Genomic DNA, 27,617 nt, shown 5'->3' on the forward strand with positions numbered 1-27,617 from the left:
CTTCATTATCCTACTGCTACTTGCTTGGCTAATTGTCTTTTTCAGAATTCTTCTTGTCAGATTTGATTATCCGATTTTTGAGAAAATAGAAAAAAATCTAAGGGCATCGTCTGTGGGAAACGCTTTAAAAATTTTGATAAATTCGTCCTTCAGGTAAGCCATTTCTCGAAACTGTATGTTGTGATTTAAAAATATCCATTGGGTCTGCTTTAGGTTACAGGAAAAGATGTACCTCAATACACAACACCATTCGCAGAAGCCTGCCTGTGCCATCTACTACTTCAAAGCTTTAAAAATTCTGGCTACATAAAACCAACAAGTGTTCAGAAAGCTTCAGTTACAGGTATTCTTGCCAAAAGATATTTAATTGCACGGGCTCCGGCAAAACAGTGATCCAATTAATTAACGCTTACTAATTTTGAAACCTGGATGTCCTCATACTGACTTGATTCAAAGGGGTTGGAGTGAACTGGGTAAGTTGAAGTAAAAGTAGTTTTGAGTGGGCACGCTGGTAATTGCGACTACTTAAAGGTCCAATTGCATCTAAGGTATTCAACAAACCTTTTGTGATATTTGTTGATTAAGTCATCTAAAATTTAACAATTTTTCATGCGGGTGGCGTACTTGGAACGGTTTTGAACATTGTTAGAACAAGGTGTTGCTGCTACGTCTCATGCCATGGAGCAAAAGCCAGAAGTTGTAATTGTCGCACCCACTCGTGAATTGGCCATTCTAATTCACCGCGAGCCGTGTAAATTCTCCTACAGTTCGCATTTGAAGTCTGTGATTATATATGGAGGAATTGTCACGAGCTATCAGCGGTCAAATGTTCTAGCTTGGTGTAATATTATTGTCGCGACCGCGGTGCGATTCAAGGATTTCGTCGACCTTGGAGTATTTGTCTTCTCGGGGGTCAGGTTTTAAATTTTGGACGAAGATGATCTAAATCATTTGGGGATGAAGCATACCTGATTTTGAACACCAGAAGAAGACGATTAGGAAAGTCAAGTAATACCAAAAGCGCTGCTAGCAAGGGCTAAACTATATATTGCGTAGATCAAATGGAAGATGATTGCTCAAGTACACAGTGACAGGAAACGGCTCGGTTTACCTTGAGCTATGAAAAGACCAGATTATAAGGTTGGTATACTCCGACATACGGTACTGGCATGAAGTACATCAGGAACAGTAACGTATGCAAAACAACTTAAGCTATCGAGATGGCATTCCTTTGCCAATATGTTCCGATATCTGACAGTTTTGGATCGCCAGATTGGTCTAATAAATTGGCATCACTTAATATAGTGGTGCTATCAAATACCGGGGCGTAATGGCGGTTTCGTATTGAACAGCGGCTGTAGAACTTGCCATGCCGAAATCAAGTTCTGTGCAAATCGTAACCATTTTAAACGGGACGTGAAACAGTGACATCTAGCGGGGAAAAGTAAGGTACATGGAACGCCATCTTGTGGTCAGTACTAAAGCTTGTAGTGGATTAAGTCGCATGCCATTGTGACAAAAAACCGAATGAGGATTTGCAATCACGGTGTAAACCTTTTTGTTTTACGGTTTGCAAGGAAATGACTCGGAAATGGAAGTTATGTGAATATCTATGTTCAACAACCATTTGTTAAGTACCAGTAGGTAAGGAAAATTTAATTTGCATTTTGTAATTTTTTTACCAGTTTTTTGCTGAGTGAACTAGCAGTTGTGTAAAGTTATTCAAGATAACTGCTAATGGTAGTCCCAAAATCAGAAGAATTTTGTCAGACATCTTTTCTACGTGAACTTTTAAAGGTCTTGTTATACCAAAGGACGCCCAAAGGAGAAATCAGGCTTCATTAACAATTGAAGTAGTTGACATTTACAACTCCAATGTTAACGTTTAAATGTGATTGTATTTTCTAATTGATTCTAACAACCTGGTTGCAAACATTTAGCCATTGTGTTGCAATGAATGTATTTATAATCCAGGCTTTAACACTCCTAAATGCCAAGGTACACATTTGTTTCTACGCTGAGACGTTAAAGCTGACAATGATTTGGTCAATTTTTTAATGTTTGATTTAAGTACCATTGTAGATGTATTCTCGTTAGAAGTAATTGTAATGTCCTAAATGTGATGTTATTTAGTGACAATGGTATTGTATGAAGCTTATCATTTATTTTTTATTTATTTGGATTTAGCAACCACCTTTCGATACTTAAAGGCGAGGACCGAATGGCACCTTCACTTGGACTGGATCGGACCGTTGTTTGGTCGAATGGCTAGCAGCAAAATTAAACTTTACGTAGGTTAAACTTAATTTATCTGCTCGTTTGTTGTTTGTTATTCTAAAAAACTACCCTCTTTATTCGACAGGTATTCGTTCGTGCTAATTAATCAAACTATTGCGAATATGTACGGGACGCACGAGGGTTTGTTTTATCAACTCATAAATGATGAGGTAGCGGAAAATGGCTTTAGAATAGTCAAAATTTAATGCTGATTCCGAGAAAATTGCTATTTTTTTCATCACATGGACCGTTTTGGAAATACATAGGATTGAATAACTTTGATGTGTCACGCTAGCGCTGTAGCGTACTGGCGCGCCAGTAGTTTTTAAATTCGGTATATTTCCAAAACGGTTGATGTTATGAAAAAAAATAGCCATTTTCTCGGAATCAGCATCAAATTTTGAGTATATTCTGACATTTTCAAGCAATTCCAACAATGATCAATTTTTGACGGTTTTTGAGGCAATTTTCCCACGGTCATTTTCTTTGTTTTTCTCCATTTTGTTAAGTTAAATGTCAAATCAAAGCCCATATTCGTGATCAACGTTCAATTTCGAATCGGAATAATGTATTTTAAACTAAATTAAGCAAGGATTACGAAAATTAATATCTTTCACACGTGAACCTTATTGCATTTGAAGTATTAAAAGTGGAAGTTGCTACAGACCTAACCCTAGCACCGGACGATCGCTGAAACCAAATGTAGAAAACTGAATATCATACCAATAGGTGGCTATAGTGTTTGGGAGACCGTCTGCAGTAGAAATTCCTGAAACGAAGTTGTTACTCACATTTTATTCGACGCTTAATACTGTTAAATACTATTATTTGGTGCTAACATACAATTTAACGTAAAAATGTTGAGGATATATTTTAAGTGCATTTGCCGCTATTACACTCATTCGTATCATTTTCGCAGCCGACTATGTCGGGCTTATTTTGTTTTATTTATGTGCGACTTTCATTTTTGGTTTTATATTAAAATAAAAGATGGCGCAGATGGACCTATGTTTTTTTAATGACAAGTGAATCAGCAGTGAACTGTGAAACCCGTGTCTGATTATTTGTTTTATGTGTTACATTCCCAAGAAAAGTATAATAAAATCTCATGGTATGGTTCCTATTTTCGAGTTTTCATTCTTCTGTGTACTTCAAGTGAATCACATTAAATGGATTATATCTGTGCAAAGATTAGTCAGGTGTCAGCTGCCGTAGCCACAAACTTCTGCAACTTATTACTTTACTTTCATCATGCTATTCGATTGTTCGTTGATAGGTATTCAATTTATATTTTGGCAGTCAGAATGCAATGCTTATGATTCTGCTTTTAAAATGTAGCTCATGAAACTTAAATTGCAAAGATGCTGACGGTGAAGGAAGGTCATAAACAACACAAGTCAAATGTGTTGGAACACCATAATTTCACCTTTCATACCATTCATACCAGTAGATGGCTATACTGTTTGATGGGTCGTCTGCCAGTATAAATTCATTGTTTACCACATGTAAGCTTGCAGCATTTTTGTTATGATGGCATGTAATCTAAGTTTTGTAATTTTAGGTGATGGCATTCGCGTTACGTTTAAGTCAAGACCTACTGTACAATGGGATAAATTTTTCGTAGAATAAGTATCTCCTAGAGCTATGTGTTGCAGTATCATGCTGATGGTAAAATGTGTATTCAATTTTAAATAACTTTTGAATTTCCTTCTCCGTATGTGCAGTGACGTGACAGTACAGGTTGGTGGGGTTATCTAGGGATAAACCTTTCCATTCTCCCATCCAATCTGTGAAACAGCTTTGATTGTTCGTTATAACTACACCAACATTCCCTACGTAACCCAACAATACAAAACTTACCATTGTAAACCCGAAAGACAACCAGCCATCTCCTTGTTTTAATTTGGTTTTTGCATAGTATCTTGCTGTGCGAGAGAAAACTAAAAAGTTGTGTCTTAAATTGAATTCGCCGTACATTTTGAAATGTGTTGCAACGTTGCTTGAGTTTTGCGAACCGCCATCAGTCGCCATTTGCTAGTTCATTGTCGTGTGTGAAACTTGTGGTGTGCATCTGACGGGCGAAATTTTGGAAACATCAGGCAGAATTGGTAAAGTAATACTTGAGTGAATGTTTCGTCAAGAAAACATTGTTAACCAAAGACATTGATTCTAATTCTAACAAAAAGATTGTTCCACAAGAAACTTTAATTTGAGAATACCTAATGATATTTGAAACTCCTTTTCAAATTACAAAATGAATGGCACATTATTAAGAAAAAAATTAAAAAACTATAAGAAGTAATACTTTTCATGCTGAGTCATTGTTTGTTTCTTTCTAAATTTTAGGGAATATCACAAGTTGTGAACAAGACATTGTGGTGTCTTTGCCATCATTCTCTCATCTCGATGCCAGATGGCCATTAAGAAGGATCATAAATGTGTGGTAATATCATTCTTCCATATTCCACTATTGCATTATTCTTTTCCATTAGTTTCATCTCATACCATGAATGCAAGAAGAGTTTATCTGCTTGCGATCATGGACGGTAACTCGTGTCCTTAAAAGTAAGCACGACAGGCACATGGAGATATTGGTTATTGCTTCCTTCCTTCTTTTTAAAAAAGGCATCAAGTCAAACTGCTCAACCCTGCAGTCAGGCTTTGTGCTTTTTTAAAATTAGAATTTATGAAATAAACAAAGCTTGTCATTTCAATCATGTCAGGATTGTGGAGACAAACATTGTGGTTCATTTCCTTGGTTAGGCAAGGCGTTCAATAATCCTTGGTGTTACAACAATTTTTAAAATCATTTTTAATAAAAAAATTTTCATTCACGACATTTGCAGATCCTGAGCACTGAGAAAAGATTGTTGCTGATATAGAGTTTTGTAAAGATGGATCCCACAGTCCACGACAGAAAGAAGTAGGACAGAAAATTCCATCTTCATCGAAAAGGGGAGGTTTGCATTTTAAGGTTAGGTTAGAAACAAAACAACAATAAAACTGTTTGCTGTTACCACCTTTTATACATTGTTATCACAAATAGGAGCAGTACATATTGGCAGCCATGTAGCTATGTAGTTGCTTTGAAGAATTTTTTCCCTTGTCTGGTGATTGGTTGGTAATGTTGCCCATTCTATTGTTAACTTTTTTCTCTAGGTTAATGTTATAAAACATTTATTTTAGGACTTTGAATACCTCCTATCCTTATAGCCATGGAACACGTGACATTGACTCCATTTACACTTGAGGAAGCAATAACGAACATATTTGCAACAAGTATTATTTGTGACCATAAAACCAAAAATTGTTTATTTTTTAAAGCACCTATATTTAAAAGACATCTAGCGGAGGAATTGCTTGTTACTGAGTACTCTACTGAACTGTCAATTTGTTCGTTGTCAGGGGGCTACATCGAGTTGGTTGCCTCGCGAATTGGAAATGTTTTGCCGAATTCCAGGATATCGCCAAGTGTGCCATATTGTCACAATCGTTTTTCTCCTTAGGATATTACCAATGTGCAGTTGAATTCTAAAGGGTAAAAGCACAAGTTCTTGGTGAAAACTTGTTGTGCAACATACCACGCCATTAATAGCTTATTGAAAAGTTATACTTTGTTTCCAGGTTTTGTTTGATATGCTATATTTAAAGAACTGATGTTGGCACCAGCTTGATGGAAAAAAGTCATTTCCAACGTGGTAGGAGATTTATTTAGAATTGCATTAACTTTCTAATTAAACACGAGAACTTTTGTAGGGTGCAGGAAACTTGGATTTATTTGGTGATAGAGTTGGATGGTTTTTCTGAGGTTGCAGTTTGAAACAACCTTTCAAAGCCTAAATTCATCTTCGTAGAAAGGGACTTGTAAGTAAACACGAAGCATTTGTTGCTAACTGTATCTAACCTACATAATTTTCTGTTCCATAGTTAATGTTTTTTTTTTTTTTTAATAAAGGTGAAAAGTAACACTGGCTCTGTAAATGTTCTTGGTTTGGGGCAAGACATAGAATAAACTGTGATTATTGGATGGAAGACATGGAATTTCTACACTTAATTCATGTTCCCCAAACGGTATTTAAAATTCAAAAATTGAAGTGCATATCTGGGCTCCCTTCCTTTCCGTAGCCCCGTTTCCCCTTGACTCATAATAAGCCCGTAGGGGGTCATGCCCCTACTGTACGGTATATATAAAAATAACATATACCGAGGTTTGGAGGGCTCTGGCCGGAAAGGGGACGTGGGGGTCCGCTTAGTCCGATGATGTGTTCACGGAGGGCGACGTGGCTACCCACAAATCCGAACTAAAGGTTAATCGCTCCAGTAAAAATGTTCCAAATCTTCGGCTCTTCTTCCGGCTTCTCTTAGCCAATCACCGGGTAATCTCCCCGGTGGGTCAACAAGGCAGTGTCTCCCCCTGCCTGGGTTGACGGCAACTTTTGAAAGGGCTATTGTGCCTTTTTAAAGTTGCAAAAATATTTCTAATGTGCAGAGAATTGTCAATAAATTTCTTTTTATAAAATATTTTTTGCAAAATTTGATTCTTTCAATGTTTGTTTTCGCTGTGTTCACACATTATATTTATCAAGTTTTGTAAATTTAGATTGCACATTTGATCTTTATTGTATTTGCCACATTTGATGGTAAGCATTGATTTCATTAATTATTCGATTACATATTATTCGTATCATGGGATTCGAACCTCAGACCTTCTACATATCATTCAAGTGCTCTACCACTGAGCTACTGAACTGTACATGAAATAATACAATTTTTAAAGCGTATCTACCTTTGCAGTATAAAGAAGGATATTTAGGAAGAAAATTTGTTGTTTGTAACACTGTAATTGGCGTAATAGTAAAGCGTTGGACTGGTATGCTGAAGGTTAAGGGTTCGATCCCCGTTACAGTTGATAGATATACTTCTAAATAAAAACTCAATTGACGTAAATATATATATCTTTTATTGTCCCTCCATCCACCCTCAAATCCACCACTAATATTTCCATTTAAAAATACAAAACAAGACATACATACATAAATTACTAACTAACAGGTTGGCTGCCACGCCACTAAATCTACATTAACTACGTCGCTATCGGAAGGATAGCGACCAAGGGGGACTTGCCCGCTGACAAGTCCGGGCTGACATGATGATGGAGACCGTTTTGGGAACGCACACCCCTGGTCTCCACCACACATCGGGAAAAGGGAGTCCCTATGGTGCGTTGCCTACAGCGCCTTACGGCGAATCTTGGGCAGTGGCAACTGCTCCTCCTCATGACATATAGGCCATGAGGCAGAACAGCGCGGCCCGTCCCTATAAAGCTAAAAAAAAAAGGGGAGAAAAAGGGCGTGGCAGCCAACGTGTTAATTAGTACTACACAATTACACAATCAAAAAATACAACGATACCACAAAGACCAGGCGATGACGTGGCGACCACGAGGCGACGGATGAGGCGAAGACGGGCCGACGGGCGAGGTGAAGGCGGGGTGACGAGCGAGGCGAACACGGGGTGACGGGCGGGGCGAACACGGGCGAGGCGAAGACGGGCGAAGGCGAAGACGGGCGAGGCGAAGGCGAAGACGGGCGAGGCGAAGGCGAAGACGGGCGAGGCGAAGGCGAAGACGGGCGAGGCGAAGGCGAAGACGGGCGAGGCGAAGGCGAAGACGGGCGAGGCGAAGGCGAAGACGGGCGAGGCGAAGGCGAAGACGGGCGAGGCGAAGGCGAAGACGGGCGAGGCGAAGGCGAAGACGGGCGAGGCGAAGGCGAAGACGGGCGAGGCGAAGGCGAAGACGGGCGAGGCGAAGGCGAAGACGGGCGAGGCGAAGGCGAAGACGGGCGAGGCGAAGGCGAAGGCGAAGACGGGCGAAAACTGTAGGAAAGAAATGTGTTGGCTAGAAAGTAGCAATGAAAAGGCGGCCTGCTGAAATAGTGGTTGTTAACCATTGACACATAGAGAAGCAGGCTGCTTTTTACCAGATTAAGACTTACAGGAAAGATGAGTGGTCCAAGAGCATAACAATGTCATGATGCATTGCAATCCATAGTTTTGTTTCATTAGTGACCATCCTTCAGGGCCAGCATTCTTTGCACTTTTAATTCCATAGGCTAAAAAAAGGCAAAGCCACATTAATTTCATACTGACTGTCGAAACATAAGTATAATACCTCACTCCTCAACACAAAACCTTGCCGTTTGAACGCCTCAGTAGATATGATGAGAAGACGAAGGAAATGGTGATGGTTGAGGGTTTGCAAAACCACTTATGCTGTGTTTCTCAGACGGGACAGGACACAACGAATGGACAAAGAGTAGCAGAATGAAATTATGATGTTCCAATACATTTGACTTGTGTTGTTTATGACCTTCTTTCACCGTCAGCATCTTTTGCAGTTTAAGTTTCAGGAGCTGCGTCTTAAAAACAGAATCATATACATCATATCATTCTGACTGCCAAAATATAAATTTTATACCTATCAACGAACAATTGAGTAGCACGATGAATGCAAAATAATAAATTGCAGAAGTTTGTGGCTATGGCAGCTGACAACCTGACTAATTTTTGCACAGAAATAATCCATTTAATATGATTCACTTCAAAAGTACACAGAAGAATGAAAACTCAAAAATACGAATCATACCATTAGATTTTATTATACTTTTCTTCGGAATGTAACACATAAAACAAACAAATCAGACACCGGTTTCCCAGTTCACTGTTGATTCACTTGTCATAAAAAAACATACGTCCATTAGCGCCATCTTTTATCTTAATATACAACCAAAAATGAAAGTCGCACATAAAATATGGATAATTTTTTTAAGAGAACTCGTCAATTCTATTTTTAGAGCGTTTAGTGCTAAGCGGCATGGAATCGTGAGGCGGAAAAGCACACAGGGTAAAGGGATAGACGACACTGGAGAACAAACTGGTGGCCATATTATATAGCAAAAAAAGAAGTATTATCAACTATATTGTCAGATTAAACGTCTCAGCGTAGAAACAACTGTGTACCTTGGCATTTTCTGAGTGTTGTAGACTGGATTATAAATACATTCATTGCAACGCAATAGCTAAAAGTTTGCAACCAGGCTGTTAGAATCATTGAGTCTGAATAAAGGAAAATACAATCAAATATAAACATTAACAATTTAGTTGTAAATGTCAACTACTTGAATCCTTAAACTAGCCCAATTTCTCCGTTGGACGCCCTTTGGTATAACAAGGCCTTTTAAGGTTCACGTAGTAAAGAAGTCAGACAAAATTCTTCTGATTTTGGCACTACCATTTGCAGTTATCTTGAAAAACTGCAAGTTCACTAAGCAAAACCTGGCAAAAAATTACAAAATACAAGTTAAGTTTTCCTTACCTAATGGTTGTTTAACATAAGACAGCAACATAATTTCCATTTCCGAATCATTTCCTTGCAAACCGTGAAAAAAGGTTTATACCGTGATTTAAAATCCTTATTTTGTTTTTCTGTCACAATGTCATATGACTTAATTCACTACAAGCTGTGGTACCGACCACTACATGGCGTTCCATTTACCTCACTTTTCCCCGCTAGATGTCACTATTTGGCGCCCCCGTTTAAACTGGTTACGATTTGCACAGAATTTGATCTCGGCATAGCAATTTCTATAGCCGCTGTTCAATAAGAAACCGCCACACGCCCTGGTATTTGATAGCGCCAACATATTTAGTAGATGCCAATTTATTAGAGCAATCTGGCGGTCCAAAAATGTCAGATACCGGAACATACTGGCGATTTAGTAAGGAATGCCATCTCGGAAACTTAAAGCGAGTAGCTCAAGTTGATTTGCATACGCTACTGTTCCTTATGCACTTCATGCCAGTACCGTACGTCGGAGTATACCAATCTTACAATCTTATCTTTGTCATAGCTCAAGGTAAACCGAGCCGTTTCCTGTCACTGCGTACTTGAGCAATCATCTTTCATTCGATCTAAGCAATATATCGTTCTGCTCTTGCTAGCAGCGCTTTTGGTATTACTTGAGTTTCCTGATCATCTTCTTCTGGTGTTGTTCAAAATCAGGTGTGCTTAATGCCCAAATGATTTAGATCAGCTTCGTCCAAAATTAAAAACCTGACTCCCGAGAAGACAAATACTCCACAGTCGACAAAATCCTTAAATCGCACCGCGGTCGCGACAACAATATTACACCCAGCTTGAAGATTTGATCGCTGATAGCTCGTGACAGTTCATCCATATATAATCACAGACTTTAAAAGCGAACTGTAGGAGAATTTACACGCCTCGCGGTGAATTAGGATGGCCAATTCACGAGTGGGTGCGACAATTACAACTTCTGGCTTTTGCTCCATGGCATGAGACGCAGCAGCAACACCTTGTTCTAAAAATGTTCAAAACCGTTCCAAGCACCCCACCTGCATGAAAAAATATTAAATTTTAGATGACTTAATCAACGAATATCACGAAGGGTTTGTTGAGTATCTTAGATGCAATTGGACCGTTCAGTAGTCGTAATTACCGGCGTGCCCACGCAAATTACTTTTACTTCAACTTCGAAAGGAGTCGGTACGAAGCATCAAGGTTTCAAAATTACACAGCGTTAATTAATTGGATTACCGTTTTGACAGAGCCTGTGACAGCACAAGCAATTAAATCTCTTTTGGCAAGAATACCTGCAACTGAAGCTTTCTGAACATGTGTTGGTTTTATGTAGCCAGAATTTTTAATGTTTTGAAGTAGTAGCTGGCGCAGGACGGCTTCTTCGAATGGTGTTATGTATTGAGGTACTTCTTTTCCTGTAACCTAAAGCAAACCCAATATATATTTTTAAATCATAAAATACAGTTTCGAGAAATGGTTTACCTGAAGGATGAATTTTTCCAAATTGTTAAAGCGTTCCCCATAGACGATGCCCTTAAACAGTTCCTTTTCATCGTATGTCACAGCTTCCGGAATGTATTGCTCATGTTGTTTCCAACTTTCTGTCAATTCACTGAATAGATTCGGGCAGCCTTTCGAGGTGTGGCCAGCTTCATGACACTAGTGGTAAAACCATATTAAAGTAATCACACTATGAATACAAGAAAACACTTACCTTGTGACCCTAGACAGAAAAACAGTAGATCAATTAAGCCAATCTAAAAATATGCCTTTTCTTTTATTAGTGATGAAGATGGAATTTTCTGTCCTATTTGTTTCTGTCATGGACTGTGGGGTCCACCAGTACAAAACTCTACATCAGCAACAATCTTTTCTCAGTGCTCACAAGCTGCAATTCTCGTGAATGAAAAAATTTTAATTAAAAATAATTTGAAAAACAGTTGTAACGCCAAGCATTATTAAACAACTTGCCTACCTAAGGAAACCGCTGGAACCACAATCCTGAAATGATTGAAATTACAAGCTCTGTTTATTTCATTAATTCTAATTTTTTAAAAAGTACAAAGCCTGACTGCATGGTTGAGCAGTTTGGCTTGATGCCTTTTTTAAAAAGCAAGAAGGTTGCCATTATCACAATGTGCCTGTCGTGCTTACTTTAAGGACACAAGTTACCGTCAATGATATCAAGCAGATAAGCTTTTCTTGCGTTCATGGTATGAGATGAAACTAACGGCAAAGAATAATGCAATAGTGGAAGAATGATATTACCATACATTTACAATCCTTCTTAATGGCCATCTGGCATGGAGATGAGAGAACGAGGACCAAGGCACCACGATGTCTTGTTCACAACTTGTGATATTCTCTAAAATTTAGAAAAAAAAACAATGACTCAGCGTGAAAAGAATTACTTCTTATAGTTTCTTCTTCATAACATACCATTCATTTTGTAATTTAAAAAGGAGTTTCAAATATTAGGTATTCTCAGACTAAAGCTTCTGGTGCTGGTGAATTTCATCAATGTTTTCTTGGCGAAACATTCACTCAAGTATTACTTTACCATTGCTGCCTCATGTGTCCAATATTTCGCCTGTCAGATGCACGACACCAATATCATACACGACAAAGAACTAGCAAATGGCGACTGATGCCGGTTCAGAAAACTCAAGCAGGGTTGCCACACATTTCAAAATGGACGGCGCATTCAACTTAGGAATAGGGCTCGGCCCCGATCGTCTTTGATCGGGGCAAACCGCGGTTTTTCATTAAAAAATGGTCAAACCGTCGGAATAATTATCTGACTGCAATCCAAATAAATAGGCCAAAAATGTCCTCTGTAGAACGGGTACACCAATGCATCAATCGTGAGACGTTAAAAAGCGAAAAGAGTAAAAGACCAAAGAAACTCCCAAACTGGAATAGTGTTGTTAGTCCTTGTTTGCGGGCCTATTTCATTAATATCCAAATAGACTTGGCCGTCAGACTGCGCGGGGGTTATGGGTTACCTATATTAGTTCAATATTTGTTGTACTATGGTAGAAGACGCAAAATATTCACATTCGTACAGTCTTACCTCCACAAATGTACCACAACTATAACACCGTCGTCGATCGATTCGCCTATCAGGTAAGTTGAATTTATACTAACTAGCTTCATTGCCTTCTTTAATTGTAGAAACTAAGAGGATATCAACTTCGATTAAATTAGTTCTAAATCTATGTTAGCCAACTAAATCTTAATTAAATAGAACAGTTACCAATAGTATTCCATTTCTTTAGCAAACAACCATTTTCCAGTCCATGGGTGAGTAGGTGCTGAAGTGTTTACCCTGGCTGCCTTTCAAACTGCATCAAATGAGGAATTGAAAATTGTTAAGTACCACTGATTATTTAAAACATTTATAGTACTATACTGTATCTTCACTGTGTCTGCTAGGTTTTATTCTTGCTGGTATTCATCCGAACATCATGTACATTATTTCACGTTACTAACATGCTACTCCTGAATGTAAATAGAAATTATTAAGCATTGACAATCTTATCAATACAGTTGAAATATGTATATGTGATTATTGTTTTTGCAAAACATTATTAAAAAGTAGTCTCTGCACAAATAAATCTGCTTGATATTTCATCGTCTTCTGACTTTGAATAATTTTCTGATTGTATGGTAAATCTAAATAATCTGATCACTAAAATACCTTGGCTTACATGGCTTCGACAATGTGTTTATAAATCTGGTCAGTCTGTATTAAAACAATACTGCTACCATAATAAAACTCCTCAATCAATTACCTAGATAAACTATAAACAAAACATACAAATACCCAGAAATAATTTATGAATAATGTCTTTGTCCACAAACGGTCAGATGTCCTGTAATGACAATTCCAATATTTCCTGTTCCAGCTACATTCAGCAGCTAAAAAGACCTTTTGTATGACATACTTCATTTTTCTCTGACAAGAGATGGAAATAAACAGCATTTCTCAGACAGCCCAATGAACGGAAATTACTTGTAGGAATCTACCGGTTAAGTTACATGTTAATCCTAACCTATGTTATGGTACCAGATATTGTTTTTCTCACCTCTTGACTACAAATTTTGCGCCAGAATGAAGAAAGCCTTTTTCTTTCTTGTCAGTTATGCGCCAGAAAATACCTCATGCTTTGTTGTCATGCTTTTCCCAATAAGCCGTAAAGCAAAACGAAAGCAGTAGCCAGCACTAAAGACCAGATTGGCTGTGATCCGGGGCTCACCACTCTCCCCCATGCCTGTAACAGGCCATTCACGGGATGACTGACATTTCCTACTGGTCTCTTAGTGAAGAGTAGAGCTTAGATTTGATCAGTGCTAATCTCAGTGGACTGGATGGGAAAATGCAAAAGGTTTGTCCCTAGATAACCCCACCAACCAGTACTATCACATCACTGCCAATACAGAGAAGGAAATTAAAAAGTTATTTAAAATTGAATAGATATTTTACCATTAGAATGACACTGCAACACATAGCTCTAGGAGATTCCACAAAAAAATTTATCCTATTGTAGAGTAGATCTTGACTTAAACGTAACACGAATGCCATCACCTAAAATTACAAAACTTAGATTACATGCCAGCATAACAAAAATGCTGCAAGCTTACATTTGGTAAACCTTGAATTTATACCGCAGAGGACCCACCAAACAGTGTAGCCATCTATTGGTAAGGAATCAAGTTTGACTTCACTCAAAAGCTCTCGGTATTCAAGAAGTTAGGCTTAAAAATAAGCCCGATAAAATAAGCCCGACAAAATAAGCTCAACAAAATAAGCCCGACAAAATAAGCTCAACAAAATAATCCCGACTTTTCTCAACCTAATGTTGACGCGGCAGCACGATGAACAATGAATTTATACTGACAGACGACCTATCAAACAGTATAGCCATCTACTGGTAAGGTATCCAGTTCTATTTCATTCAACGGCTCCCGATGTTCAAGAAATTAGGGCTTGAAAATAAGCCCGACAAAATATATAAGCCCGCCACCATGGGGAATGTATTGCTTCTTCTTATGTAAAACACTGCAACAAGTGTGGCTAATGAAAATAACATATGGAAATACATAGGATTGAATAACTTTGATGTGTCACGCTAGCGCTGAACATGAACCGTTTTGGAATAATACATAGGATTGAATAACTCTGATGTGTCACGCTAGCGCTGTAGTGTACTGGCGCGCCAGTAGTTTTTAAATTCGGTGTATTTCCAAAACAGTTGATGTTATGAAAAAAATAGCAATTTTTTCGGAATCAGCATCAAATTTTGAGTATATTCTGACATTTTCAAGCAATTCCAACGATGGTTAATTTTTTACGGTTTTCGAGGCAATTTTCCCACGGTCATTTTCTTCGTTTTTCTCCATTTTGTTAAGTTAAATGTCAAAACAAAGCCGATATTCGTGAGCAGCGTTCAATTTCGAATCAGAATAATGTATTTTAAACTGAATTAAGCAAGGATTACGAAAAATAATATCTTTTACACGTGAACCTTATTGCATTTGAAGTATTAAAAGTGGAAGTTGCTATAGACCTTACCCTAGCACCGGACGATCGCTGAAACCCAATGTAGAAAACTGCACATCGTACCAATAGGTGGCTATAGTGTTTGGGAGACCGTCTGTAGTAGAAATTCCTGAAACGAAGTTGTTACTCACATTTTATTCGACGCTTAATACTGTTAAATACTATTATTTGGTGCTAACATACAATTTAACGTAAAAATGTTGGGGATATATTTTAGGGCATTTTTCCGCTATTACAGTCATTCGTATCATTTTCGCAGCCGACTATGTCTGGCTTATTTTGCTATTACCCAAACAAATAGTGAACTATAGAATGAGTTGTTTATCTTTAAAAGCAAGTGAAATGAAGTTTCGGAAGAGATTGGAGAAGAGCAAAGGTTACTTACTGATCTGATGTTGATGTTTTGATAGCTTTTCACCCACTTTCCTAGAAATGTTGGTAAGCACAAGTTGAACGGAATGTGAATGCTGTACTAATAGGTGGCGATACTGTTTGGCGGACACTTTCTGATAAAAATTCTATAAGTTAAATTGTTAATTTCTCGCGAAATTAAAATATAGCAATATCATTCCGATAGTTTATTTATCTTTTGACTATCATGTTGTCCATTTAAAGATGATTTAATTTCAATCCTAAGTAAAATGGTAGTCAGTTTATTGGCATGCATGCATTAAGGTGTTAATACCAAACGAAAATCTACCGGATTGCTTGGGCAATAATAGCAAATGCTGCGTGGATTGAAGGTGGAAAAGACAGGGTAATAAGCAAATTTAGCTATATATATTTAGGTGTTAAATAAATTAACTAACGCCTTTTCATACAAATTAATGAAAAACATCCAACCTCAATATGTTTAACTTACCAACATTTGTTAATTTTCAACACAACCTGCATATACGCTGCTATTATTATAATTAATTATACTTTTACCTGCACATATTGTACGGTTTTTTCGATTAAATTTCACGATACTTACACACATTTACCTATTGCATGAAACAAACATGTAGTAGATGGGTCAGGATAAATGATGTTAACGTTCATTATCCTTAAATCTTCCCCAACTCACCTTTAGCCTACAAAAGTCAGGAACTTTACTAAGTTGACCCAACTTCCTATTCAAACCTTACCCCCATGCAAGTTAGGAGTGATTAGCACAACCTACCCCAATCTACCGAACCAATTAATTTCATATTTACATCATACTACCCTCCACCACCCCCTCAACCCTCATCTCTGTGTAATTTTTTCTAGAACTTAAAAGCTAATAACTCCACACATTTACCAACAAAAGCAAATATTAAAACAGATAAGTAACATAAAGCAAAATCGCTGAGAAACGTGCTCAACCATCCTGTTGCGACAACACAATCCGGAATTTGAAGCGTAGATGCATATTGCAACATTCGGAAGTTGCGCGGCTGTACTCTTTCGTCGCCTTATTCACGTCCACTCTTTCCACTCATTACATCCATTTCGCAATTCCCTAAATCACGATCGATCACCAACAGCTAGAAAAATTCGTTTTACAAAAAAAAAAAGTTATTTAATTTACTAAACATCGCTCCATTTATACATATTCAGATTACATACCCCTTCAGTTCTTTTTTTTTTTTTCATCGCCGAACTGCGAATAGATTAAATACATTGACCTGCAAATGTATTATCCAACGTCACTGTTTCAGGAATCAGGTCCTAGAAATGGTGCTTAGTTCTCGTCATTGACATTTATCAAAATGTTTATCTGTTAACCCTTCCATATTTTTTAAAAAGCCATGTCGACTTTTATTGCCTATTTAGAACAAGTCAAGCAGAACATTATTGGAATGTTTGTTTCGATGAACTTCAAATTGTTACCCTTTGGTTAAGTGGTTCAAATTATCTACGTAAACTAGTTGTTAGAGATTTCATGTGATACAGGTTAGGTGACCTGGACTTGCTACACTGTTCATCTCCGTACTGAGGAAACTGTAGCATTCTGCATTTCTTTTCCTATGATAATTTCGTAAAGTAAGTAAAAATTTTCTCAACAATTGAAAGATTTCTGAAGCTGACAAAATAAAGTTCTTATACAATTTGACAGTTGTATGAGATCAAATACTCAAGATGAGTGGTTAGCAGCCAGTCGTACAGCTCACCAGTTTCTGTAGATTTGCAGTAACAATCATCACACTTTCCTTACAAAAAAAACTATATTAATCGTCAACCAAGTAATTTAAATTAAATCATTTTACCTGTTAACATTAGATCACTTCTCATGTGTTTCCAACAGAAAGATAACAGCATAAAAAATTAGGGGAAAATAAATTTGTCATGGAAGATTTCTTTCTTCGACTGGCAACGGGTCAAGTACCTGTGGTATTCGTGATTTTAGTTTTATGTGCCATATATTATAGTGCTGGCCACTTGTACTGGTACACAAGTTCTGCATAAGCAAATGGACCGCTTTGGAGGAACAAGAAATTTCTCAATACATCCTTGTTTATGAAGAAAACATCTAGTTAAACTAAATGAAAACAAAAGGTTGTTAGTAATTAATAGCGAAGCAATTGGGGAAAAACACCCATAAAGAGGAAACGAATAACCCCTAAATAAGACGGAAAGCATCAGAAATTTAAGAGTAATATAAAAACAATTAAATATGGATTACTTTCAGTTTAAGTGCAAATCCTTTGATGTTTGGTCCAACTCTTTCTCTGGCAGACTGCATCACAATAGTAAACGGCATAGATTTGTCATTCTACTCACGTCTTCCCTCATTCTTCAGTAACAGTTTATTACACGTGTCCGAAACAGGGCGAATAGCAAGTAGATAGAAAGGTGTTGTCCGTCTGGTTATCCCTTTAATAGATTTTTTTAAAAATAGAATTACAAACAAGATATATTTCTTGAACACTGGTACTTGACAACTTCTTGGCGGTCATTTTATTTCTTTTCTGATGATGCTTCACACGTGAAGTTCCTCTCGTCGAAATAACAAATGCTCGTCTGAATGCATATCGAGAAAATGAAATAAAAAAAAAATTAATAGCGAACAGTTACAAATTTAACTTACCACTAAAAACAAAAATCAATGACAACAATCTCATGCAGTCATTAAAATTAATAGAACCTGAAAATAAAAAATTAACCATCAAGAGTTTATCATGGATGGTGGCTTTTACGCTGCAACTGCCATTCTGTGAAGAGGTCAATTTCAACACTTCCTTGTGAAACACTGCGAACATAACAATAGCAATAAAAAAAACACGTGTGCACACCTTCGAAGTTGGTGCTCTACTAAGCTGGCAAGATGAAAATACACATAGGATTTTCTACTTCTCCAAATTGCCAAGGTTATTCTATGGAAGACGTCATTGCTAGAACTCCAGGCAAATTGAGGGGGATAGGATAGGAATCCATTGTTCAACACCAATAATGGCCTTTATATTTTTCACTCCCACACTCTAAAGCTCTATTCCGAGAAGACGTGGCATGTAAAACAGTAGCCAGAAGTGCTAAAATTCAACGTACGAAAAAAAAAAAAAAAAAAAAAAAACGAAAAATTATCTTACCCTTCCCTTTCAAACTGACTTATGAATTTGAAACAGACCTGTGCTTCCGAAGTAATGTTATGCTAAGCCAAATTAATCTGAGCACTGAAAAACAATGATAGCTGATAACTGCTGCGACAATGTGTTTGTAATTCTGGTCAGCCCGTAATAAAACATAATACTAGTATAATAATACCACTAAATATAGAAATGAATATATAGAATATCAACAAAGCTAGGCATAGCATGCCAAATGTCCTGACACTACAATTCCAATATTTCATGTCCCAGCTACATTCAGCGGCTAAAAAGACTATTTATAATAAAAATGGAACGGGATTGTATAAAAGAATGACTCTCCTGCCCTACAACCACCATTCTTTACACATCCCTACAACTATCTAAAAACAAAAACAAAATCAAAACATAACATGGGATAAAAACAAATAAAAACATTAACATAACAAAATAGTTACCTATATAGTTCCTTCACCGTCATCGCTCACTCCAAAAATTGTCTCCACTTCTACATTCGATCAAATCCTATCGTAAGACAGGACATCCATATTGACATGTAGAAAACTATAGATTTACTAAACATGTTGATGTTCATTGCTTCTAGTTAAGAATTTGAAACAAACCTGTGCTTTAATTTTTTTTTCTTCACAATTTTTCTTCTCTTGGCTTTTGTTTTCAGGATTCTTATTCAACGGTAGACAATTGCTTTCGAATGCTGCAATGAAATTATTACAATTAAGATTTTCTTGGGCTCCCAAGTATTTCCGTGGTTTGAAACACCATGTTCATTGCTACTCTTAGGTTTCATCACTGCTGGTATTCATCATGTAGCCATGTACTTCAAGTCACATTAATAACCTGCTACTTCTGAATGTAAATAGAAACTATTAAGCATCGAAAATCTTATCAATACAGTTGTAATATGTATGTGTAATTCTTGTACCTGCATAACACTATTAACAAGTATTCCCTGCACATGTGAATCTACTTGAAATTTCAACTGTTCTGACTTTGAATAACTATTAAATGTTATGCTAAGCCACATTGTCCTGATCACTGAAAGACAAGCAAAGTAAGAGACCTATGGATTACAAAGCTTCGACAAGGGTAGCTAAACATTAGTACAATTATTTTCAATTTAGTAGGATAACATTATTCATAATTGATATATTAAGTACTTTACCATAAACAGGTTAGAAATTTGTTTTACACACCTGTTATAAATAGAATAACAAATAATGAAGTATAACAATAAAAAAAATATAACAATTACCACAACTCCTTTTGTTTGAAATTGAAAGACTGTTCATCTGCTAGTAATTGAAGTGTAAGTTTGTCTATAGGGACCTATAGCTAACAATGCTTCGACAAAGGTAGATAAAAATTAGTACAATTGTTTTCAATTTGTTGGGATAACATGAATTCATAGCTATATATAACATACTTTACTACAAACAGCCTAGAAAATGGTTCTCAACCTGTTAAAAAATAGTAATTTTTATTGTAAAAATTATCACCTTTTCCCAAAAATAATTCCAAAGTAATTACTCATCATTAGAATATTATTACAATTTCGTATTATTACTATTATTATTTCACTTACCAATTCTTGAAATTGATGATAGTTTTCAATCAATGTGTTTGTGATTCTGGTCAGCCTGTAGTAAAACACGATACTCCTTCCACAGTAGAACCCCTTCTCAGTGAGATATTCTGCATACGACCAGCATTAGCTACTCCAATACCAGCCATATAGTGTCATGTCACTTGAGTAATCTAGATAAGTGATAGTTTATACAGAAATGTATACAAAACATACAATTACCACGACTACTTCTTGTTTGGAATTGAAAGGCTGTTCAACTGCTGGTTTTAAAGTCACAGTGTCGGTGACAAAGTTATTATCCCAGAAATAATCTACAGATGAAAACTAGACACAATGTTTGTGTCCACACAGAGGGATGTTTAATCATCCAACCAGCCAGATGTCCTGATGCTAAAATTCCAACATGTTCTGTTCCAGCTACATTCAGCGGCTAAAATGACAAAAATTGAAGCAATAAAAATGGAATGGTATAGTATAAATGAATGGCTCTCATGATCTGCAACCACCATTCTTTACACATCAATACAGCTACCTAAAACCAAATAAAAATCTCACTTGAAAATGACATAGGAAAGTTTCAACGAAACACAAAACAAAGGGTTACCGACATAGTTTCTATACAATGATGAGGCATAAAAGAGATGAAGTGATACGTGTGTTTCAGCTATACGCCTCGGCTTCAACAGGAGTAACACTAAACAGGGCGTCCTTTGGCTCGCCAATCTTTCAGTTGCAATGCCAGAAATTCCTGGACAAAATCTCACCCACCCTCCTGTGATACGAGTACATGTTAACTGTGTTAAAAATGAGTTCGAAATGTATGTTAGGAAAAACTAATTCTAATGTAATAAAACTGTTACCCATTGCATATTAATTGTTAGGTTTGCCTATCTTTTTTTTTGTGAGTAACTGACGAAACATTTACTCCAAGTGGCTCCCAAACTACAACAGAAAAACTGGAATAAATTATATTCCACTAAATAAAAAGCTAAATTAAATTATAACTAAATTTATAAAACATACAATAGTACCATACCAAATGTTAGCTGTGTGAAAAGTAATCACCATTGAGAATGTTTTTCACATTACTCTGGTACTTACTGGTATAGTATGACATTGCATCTGTTTGCTGTATTTGTTTAGTCTTGTTGCATTTTTGTGAGGATGTTGCACGAAACTAACTGAACTTCAACGAAGAATTATTTGATTATTTGCACATGCCTCAGGAAATTTTAATTATGGAACACTCACTGTTTCTTCACCCAGCTTAAGAAAAATAGATTCATGGGGCGAACACCACCAGTCTAATAGGTGCTAGATCTCATGTGTTGAAGCCCCATACACACATCCGACAAACCCTAAAGAATAAAAATGTTTGGTGACTAAAGCCCAAATGAGGAAAACCTACATAAATACTTATAATTTGATTTGAGAATATTTGTTCAATTATATATATTCATGCTAAATGAGTTGCCAGCTTACTATGTTGTTGTTTGTATCGTTCATTGTCCATCCAGGAACAGCAGTAAACCAAAACAAAAATTCTGAAAAAAGAACATAAGTTAAAGATTGTATTTTATACCACTATGCCAAACAACTTAATAAAGGGGAAATAAAACTTATGATTACAATATTGCTCAAAAGCATTTTCTAGAACTTCAGATATTTCAGATACGTAACTGCACACCTTCGCTGCCGGACTTCGTCTGAAGTTTAGCATAGCAGAAAAAATTGGCGGGAACTACTAGTGAGGCTGCGTTGCCTAACCGTTATTCATCTAATGGTTTTAACATGGTGAACAACAAATTTCATTTTCGTGAATCTTGTTAAATATTGAATCAAAATAATGTATAATAACCAATATTTATTAATATAAATTTTTTTGGTAAAAGTCGGGCTTGTTGTTTTATCGGGCCTTAAATTTCTAGCGTACCTACTTTTACATTTGAAAAAACTCAAAAACCACGAAGTCTACATTAAAACAAATTTTCATATTCGTGATTCTTGTTAAATTTAGCATCTAAATCATACATAGTTTTCTAGTTTTATTGGTATTAATTTTTTTGGTAAAAGTCGGGCTTGTTGTTTTGTCGGGCCTTAGATTTCTAGCGTACCAACTTTTACATTTGAAATAACTCAAAAACCATGAAGTCTACATAAAAACAAATTTCATATTCGAGATTCTTGTTAAATTTAGCGTTTAAATCATATATATTTATCGAGTTTTATTTATATTAATTTTTTTGGTAAAAGTCGGGCTTGTTGTTTTGTTGGGCCTTAAATTTCTAGCGTACCTACTTCTATATTTAAAATATCTCAAAAACCATGAAGTCTACATAAAAAAAAATTTCATGTTCGTGATTCTTGTTAAATTTAGCATCTAAATCATATATAGTTTTCTAGTTTTATTGATATTAATTTTTTTGGTAAAAGTCGGGCTTGTTGTTTTGTCGGGCCTTAAATTTCTAGCGTACCTTCTTTTATATTTGAAAAAACCCAAAAACCATGAAGTCTACATAAAAACAAATTTCATATTCGTGATTCTTGTTAAATTTAACATCTAAATCGTATATAGTTTTCTAGTTTTACTGATATTAATTTTTTTGGTAAAAGTCGGGCGTGTTGTTTTGTCGGCCTTAAATTTCTAGCGTACCTACTTTTACATTTGAACGATTATTCCTTGCAAAAAAATAAAATAAAGGGTACTACTACTCTAAGCGCTTAAAAATAGGAGTTTATTTGGCGTTTCGTACAAATGGCGTACCATAGGTTTAGTTAAAATGGAACGATTCTGGATTTACAATAAAGCTTCTACCATGAGGTAATTTCATATATTTATTTACTAATTTCTTTAAAGATTTAGAGAGAAAGCTTACAAAGACATGCAATGGACTTTACATGAAATGCAATCCAAATTAAACACAATGATGTGACGAAAAGAAAATTGCCTGGAAGTGCAAGTTTAGTAAATCTGCCAAAGCTCAAATGCCAGAAAATTTAAGATGCAAGTATTTGAAAATCTTGTTAATTACTTCTTAGATAGCAATAGATTTTATATTTTAAACCAGTGGCTGTGACTACTGCAGGGAATGGTACCATCAAGATTCACAAGGTATTTCATTCGACAACAGTTAGACATTACTAAAGATCAGAAAGTAACCTTTCGTCACTGGTTTAGCATCTCCATACTATTTTTGATAAAACTTGAAAGTATGACTGAAGAATACTTTCTAACTAATGATCTAAAAGGTATAGTAAGTATTTCAGAATTAAGAGTAATTACCTCTGAAAACTTTATTAGTTCCATTTCCTTATAGTCGTATATTCTGCCTGAAAAATAAAATCAACCTACCTTTTTAATGGTTTTCATCCTAGATCGGTAATAATTAAACAGTCATCTTTTTGAACTTCTAGGGAGGAAGTAAAATGTGGGCAGTAACAGTTTCAGGAGTGATGACAGAACTTTCCTGGCTTTTCATCCTAGCAAGCCTGCTAACAAAGGTGAGTTGTATTTTTGTGGTAGGTATAACAGAATTATGCAAAGATTAGTTATTAGGCATATAATACCAGCAGGTGTTGACTGATTGCTATACATAAACACGCAGGAATGTTCTGTCCTGTTAAACTTCGTCAATAGTTATTAAACACTGTAAAATTGATTTAAGCTGTTAGATTAATAAAAGTAAATAAACCAGACAAGTTTTAAGGTTTCTTACCACAGACATGCAACAGAAAGAACAAAAGCAATAAACCATTCCTAACTGGATAATCTATCAGCATATCTTCTAACATCCTTTACTAACTATCTTACGAAAAATGAAATTATTTTGTTTTGCCAACCCACAATTTTTCTAGCTTATTGGTTCATGTTCATCTTTTTTCTTACCATTTGTTCAAATCCATGTCTCACCCTCCAACATTCCAATCTCATGTTCATTCAACAACTTTGTTATTCTGTTGTATCTGTAAAAAAAAAAAAAAAAAAAACAATATTGCATTACATTTCCAAATATAATTGTTAATAAATCTGGTTACTAATACCTTATTAAGTGTTAAGTCTCAAACCCATTACATGAAGCTGAATTTAAAGTGTCACACAATCTACTTTCCATGGTAAAATCAGGTTTCCAGTATGTTAATATGCCTCACTATCGTTCTCAAGCCAAACCTACATGACAGAATTTCATAAAATGACACTAATTTAGTTATTAAACATCTCCTACCATTACGCTGGTTCCGTTTTTTTTTTGTGTTCCATCGTGGAATTCGTGAATACTTGAAGAAAATAAGATTCATGGGGCCAACACTACCAGTCTAATAGCTCCTATGCCTAAATATTTGAAACCACTTCCACCCATATCTAACAAACCCTAAAGAAGAAAAAATGTTTGTTGACTAAAACCCCAATGAAGAAAACCTACACGAATACTTGTATTGAAGCGAACAAATATTCCCAACTAAATGATACCTTCATGCCAAATGAGTTTGACCATGAGCTGCCAACTTAATATGTTGTTGATTCAATCTTTCGTTGTCCATCCAGCAACAGTAGTAAACTGAAGCAAAAAAACCTGAATGAAAAAACATAAAATAATGATTGTTTTTATAATACCACTATGCCGAACAACTTACTAGAGGGAAAATAAATGTTACGATTAAAACATTGCTCAAGGGCATTGTCTGGAACTTGAAAAGTTTTTATTTTTATGTTACTTATGTACTGTACCTGATAGTACTTCCCTTTGAAGTGCACTTTTATCATTCAGTACTTTCTAATGGTTGAATTTCATCCACGGCAAACAGCTTTATAACTAAAACGGCTGAACACAACTAATACCATGAGATATACAACTGCAATCTGTAAACCATGCTGCACAGACCACGAGAGTTACACGATATAACCTACAAAAAGAACGTACTGGCATTTAACACATATCACTTAAACCAATTAACCTGTGAAACAGTTTGTAGTACCTCTTGTGAATTGATGATGGATGCAAATCTTTGAAATGCCACCTGTCAGCAAACTGTAATGAAGCAAAAATTTTAAATAGCCTAATAGCTGTCCATTCAAATAAAGATTGAATTTCCAGCAAAGAAACAAAGAATTAATAAATAGCAAACCAAACTATTCATGATGTCCATAATTGGTTAGCCCACAGCACGTTCATACAACATTCAGAGTTAGACTATGATGGGCATAAAAACTAAATTTTCTGCTACAAAACACTTTTTGATGGATGACTTCAGATTTTAAATTCAGCAACGGCTTTTCTAGAAAAGCTACTTTGGCTTTACAAGTTTGTCGAGTATACTAAAGTTGTACAACATTGGTATTTAATGATATTCTTGAACTGGTTTGAAATGCCAAAGAAGTTTACCTTAAGCTTACTCGACATGAACAGTTGGCACTTGTTTTGCAACGCCATATCGTAGAACCTCCACAATTATTTTTAATATCAAATGCACGCGCTCTACCGGAAATACGGAGAATCGTTTGTGCAATGGCGTCAATTCCAGTTCACATGCCATATAACTCATTGACCTGTAAATTGACAAAATGTAGCAGCAATTAGCTTGATACAATTTGTGACCACAAACATCAAAGACTACCACTAGCAAGGTCCTGTTCCTTTAATAGTCTTTTATTCAGCCACCGATACTTGTTTTCTCAATGGATTCAGTCCATGATTGATTGCTTCTTCATTGATAATGAATTTGATTGGTTGAAGCCCTCTACAGGTGTTTGTTACTATTTTCTGGAATTTTACATGGAAGTTTTTCAACAATCACTAGTACAAATTTTATTTTATTAATAGGTGAAATGACTTTAATAAAGCGTCAATTGTTTTACCATGTTTATCTCTCTTTTCCTTTGTGGTCACAAGTGTTTTCACAGTTGGGAGTTATTTGGCCGATATGGGTGCTGTCAGTAGATTTCCACTTACACATAACTGGTCAGTATTCCATGGTATACAAGATATCCCAGGAATTTCAAGAATGTCACATTAATGTTTACCAAAAATTCTTGATACTTATTATATTTAATTAATACCGGTTCTGACCTTACATCTTTTCTGCATGTAATGGAGAATTTTTTGGGACAGTTCTACCTTTTGTCGTTCTGTCCATTCACACTCAAACTGTTAGAAACGTTGGTAGTCTATGATTACTCCCCTTTGATCTAGTCTGAAAACGAAAGTAGTTATATTACCAATATATGTTCATACTATAACTTTGCTGCAGACTAGTAATCAAAGTTTACATGGCCACTGACAGCTGCCACTGGGAGCAGATGACCCATTTGCCACTTCATCTGCCGGACATTGATCATCTGACATCTCCACCTTCACACCTGCTACTGTTTCTTAAATATAACAATTTCTCCCCCATTAATTTGTCGTCAAGGGTGGCTATTGTGTTAAGTTTTTAGTATCCAATAAACAAATAACAGTTTTTACCTTTTGGGAAGACTGTAAACTGTACACAAACGTAAGAACGTAGGGCTTCTACCAGTTTACGGCACAGGTGATTAGCTTATAATGACGAAATGCGGAAAGGCACTAAAAAGCGGGAAACCTTTTGCGGAAAAGACACTAAAATGGCTGGGGGAATTTGGGAGAAAGGACACTAAAATGGGGGAAATTTCTGCGGAAGAAACACAAAAATGCGGGAAATTTTGCGGAAAAACACTAAATTGCGTAAAAATTTACGGAAAGGCACTAAAATGCGGGATTTCATTTGCGGAAGAAACTCTAAATTGCGGGAAAAATTTGCGGAAAGGGCACTAAAATGCGGGATTTCATTTGCGGGAAAAATTTGCGGAAAGGGCACTAAAATGTGGGATTTCGTTTGCGAAAGAAAAACTAAAATGCGGGAAAAATTTGCGGAAAGGGCACTAAAATGCGGGATTTTGTTTGCGGAAGAGACACTAAAATGCGGGAAAAATTTGCGGAAAGGCACTAAAATGCGGGATTTCATTTGCGGAAGAGACACTCATTTGCGGAAGAGACACTAAAATGCGGGAAAAATCTGCGGAAAGCGCACTTAAACGCGGGATTTTATTTGCGGAAAGGGCACTAAAATGCGGGATTTTATTTGCGGGAGAGACACTAAAATGCGGGATTTCATTTGCGGAAGAGACACTAAAATGCGGGAATACATTTGCGGGAAAAGTACTAAAATGCGGGAAATTTTTGCGGAAGAGACACTAAAAAGTGGGAAAACATTTGCGGAAAGGCA

The 27,617-nt window shown here is 36.3% G+C and overlaps 9 long non-coding RNA genes across 10 annotated transcripts; 2 read left to right on the plus strand and 7 right to left on the minus strand.

The window, feature by feature from the left end:
- Positions 1-219: 219 nt before the first annotated feature.
- On the plus strand, positions 220-2,516 carry LOC130699187 (uncharacterized). The gene is made up of 3 exons (XR_009003377.2): positions 220-343; positions 2,188-2,291; positions 2,363-2,516. It is a non-coding gene; the product is annotated as an uncharacterized LOC130699187 (long non-coding RNA).
- A 1,816-nt stretch (positions 2,517-4,332) lies between these two features.
- On the plus strand, positions 4,333-6,143 carry LOC130699185 (uncharacterized). 2 transcript variants are annotated; one of them, XR_009003374.1, is made up of 8 exons: positions 4,333-4,385; positions 4,624-4,720; positions 5,124-5,251; positions 5,324-5,398; positions 5,464-5,556; positions 5,683-5,815; positions 5,902-5,975; positions 6,034-6,143. It is a non-coding gene; the product is annotated as an uncharacterized LOC130699185 (long non-coding RNA). The 2 variants fall into 2 exon arrangements; XR_009003373.1 differs by having other exon boundaries at positions 5,464-5,815.
- A 2,765-nt stretch (positions 6,144-8,908) lies between these two features.
- Positions 8,909-10,675, minus strand: LOC130699192 (uncharacterized). Its single transcript, XR_009421551.1, has 2 exons — positions 9,295-10,675; positions 8,909-9,208 (listed from the first exon to the last, which is right to left on the minus strand). It is a non-coding gene; the product is annotated as an uncharacterized LOC130699192 (long non-coding RNA).
- Positions 10,676-10,756: 81 nt separating this feature from the next.
- Positions 10,757-12,300, minus strand: LOC130699193 (uncharacterized). Its single transcript, XR_009003383.1, has 7 exons — positions 12,095-12,300; positions 11,924-12,020; positions 11,631-11,656; positions 11,370-11,543; positions 11,138-11,314; positions 10,948-11,077; positions 10,757-10,825 (listed from the first exon to the last, which is right to left on the minus strand). It is a non-coding gene; the product is annotated as an uncharacterized LOC130699193 (long non-coding RNA).
- A 428-nt stretch (positions 12,301-12,728) lies between these two features.
- On the minus strand, positions 12,729-13,159 carry LOC130699194 (uncharacterized). The gene is made up of 3 exons (XR_009003384.2): positions 13,068-13,159; positions 12,912-12,999; positions 12,729-12,832 (listed from the first exon to the last, which is right to left on the minus strand). It is a non-coding gene; the product is annotated as an uncharacterized LOC130699194 (long non-coding RNA).
- Positions 13,160-17,225: 4,066 nt separating this feature from the next.
- On the minus strand, positions 17,226-18,200 carry LOC130699191 (uncharacterized). The gene is made up of 4 exons (XR_009003379.2): positions 18,121-18,200; positions 17,869-18,059; positions 17,453-17,724; positions 17,226-17,395 (listed from the first exon to the last, which is right to left on the minus strand). It is a non-coding gene; the product is annotated as an uncharacterized LOC130699191 (long non-coding RNA).
- A 791-nt stretch (positions 18,201-18,991) lies between these two features.
- Positions 18,992-19,619, minus strand: LOC130699183 (uncharacterized). Its single transcript, XR_009003370.2, has 3 exons — positions 19,393-19,619; positions 19,228-19,294; positions 18,992-19,152 (listed from the first exon to the last, which is right to left on the minus strand). It is a non-coding gene; the product is annotated as an uncharacterized LOC130699183 (long non-coding RNA).
- Positions 19,620-20,111: 492 nt separating this feature from the next.
- On the minus strand, positions 20,112-20,891 carry LOC132088227 (uncharacterized). Its single transcript, XR_009421612.1, has 3 exons — positions 20,604-20,891; positions 20,373-20,545; positions 20,112-20,247 (listed from the first exon to the last, which is right to left on the minus strand). It is a non-coding gene; the product is annotated as an uncharacterized LOC132088227 (long non-coding RNA).
- Positions 20,892-21,428: 537 nt separating this feature from the next.
- On the minus strand, positions 21,429-21,901 carry LOC130699184 (uncharacterized). Its single transcript, XR_009003372.1, has 3 exons — positions 21,858-21,901; positions 21,627-21,733; positions 21,429-21,561 (listed from the first exon to the last, which is right to left on the minus strand). It is a non-coding gene; the product is annotated as an uncharacterized LOC130699184 (long non-coding RNA).
- Positions 21,902-27,617: the final 5,716 nt, after the last annotated feature.

This window comes from Daphnia carinata, chromosome 8, assembly GCF_022539665.2.
Source record: "Daphnia carinata strain CSIRO-1 chromosome 8, CSIRO_AGI_Dcar_HiC_V3, whole genome shotgun sequence".
In the NCBI taxonomy this organism is placed as follows: domain Eukaryota; kingdom Metazoa; phylum Arthropoda; class Branchiopoda; order Diplostraca; family Daphniidae; genus Daphnia; species Daphnia carinata.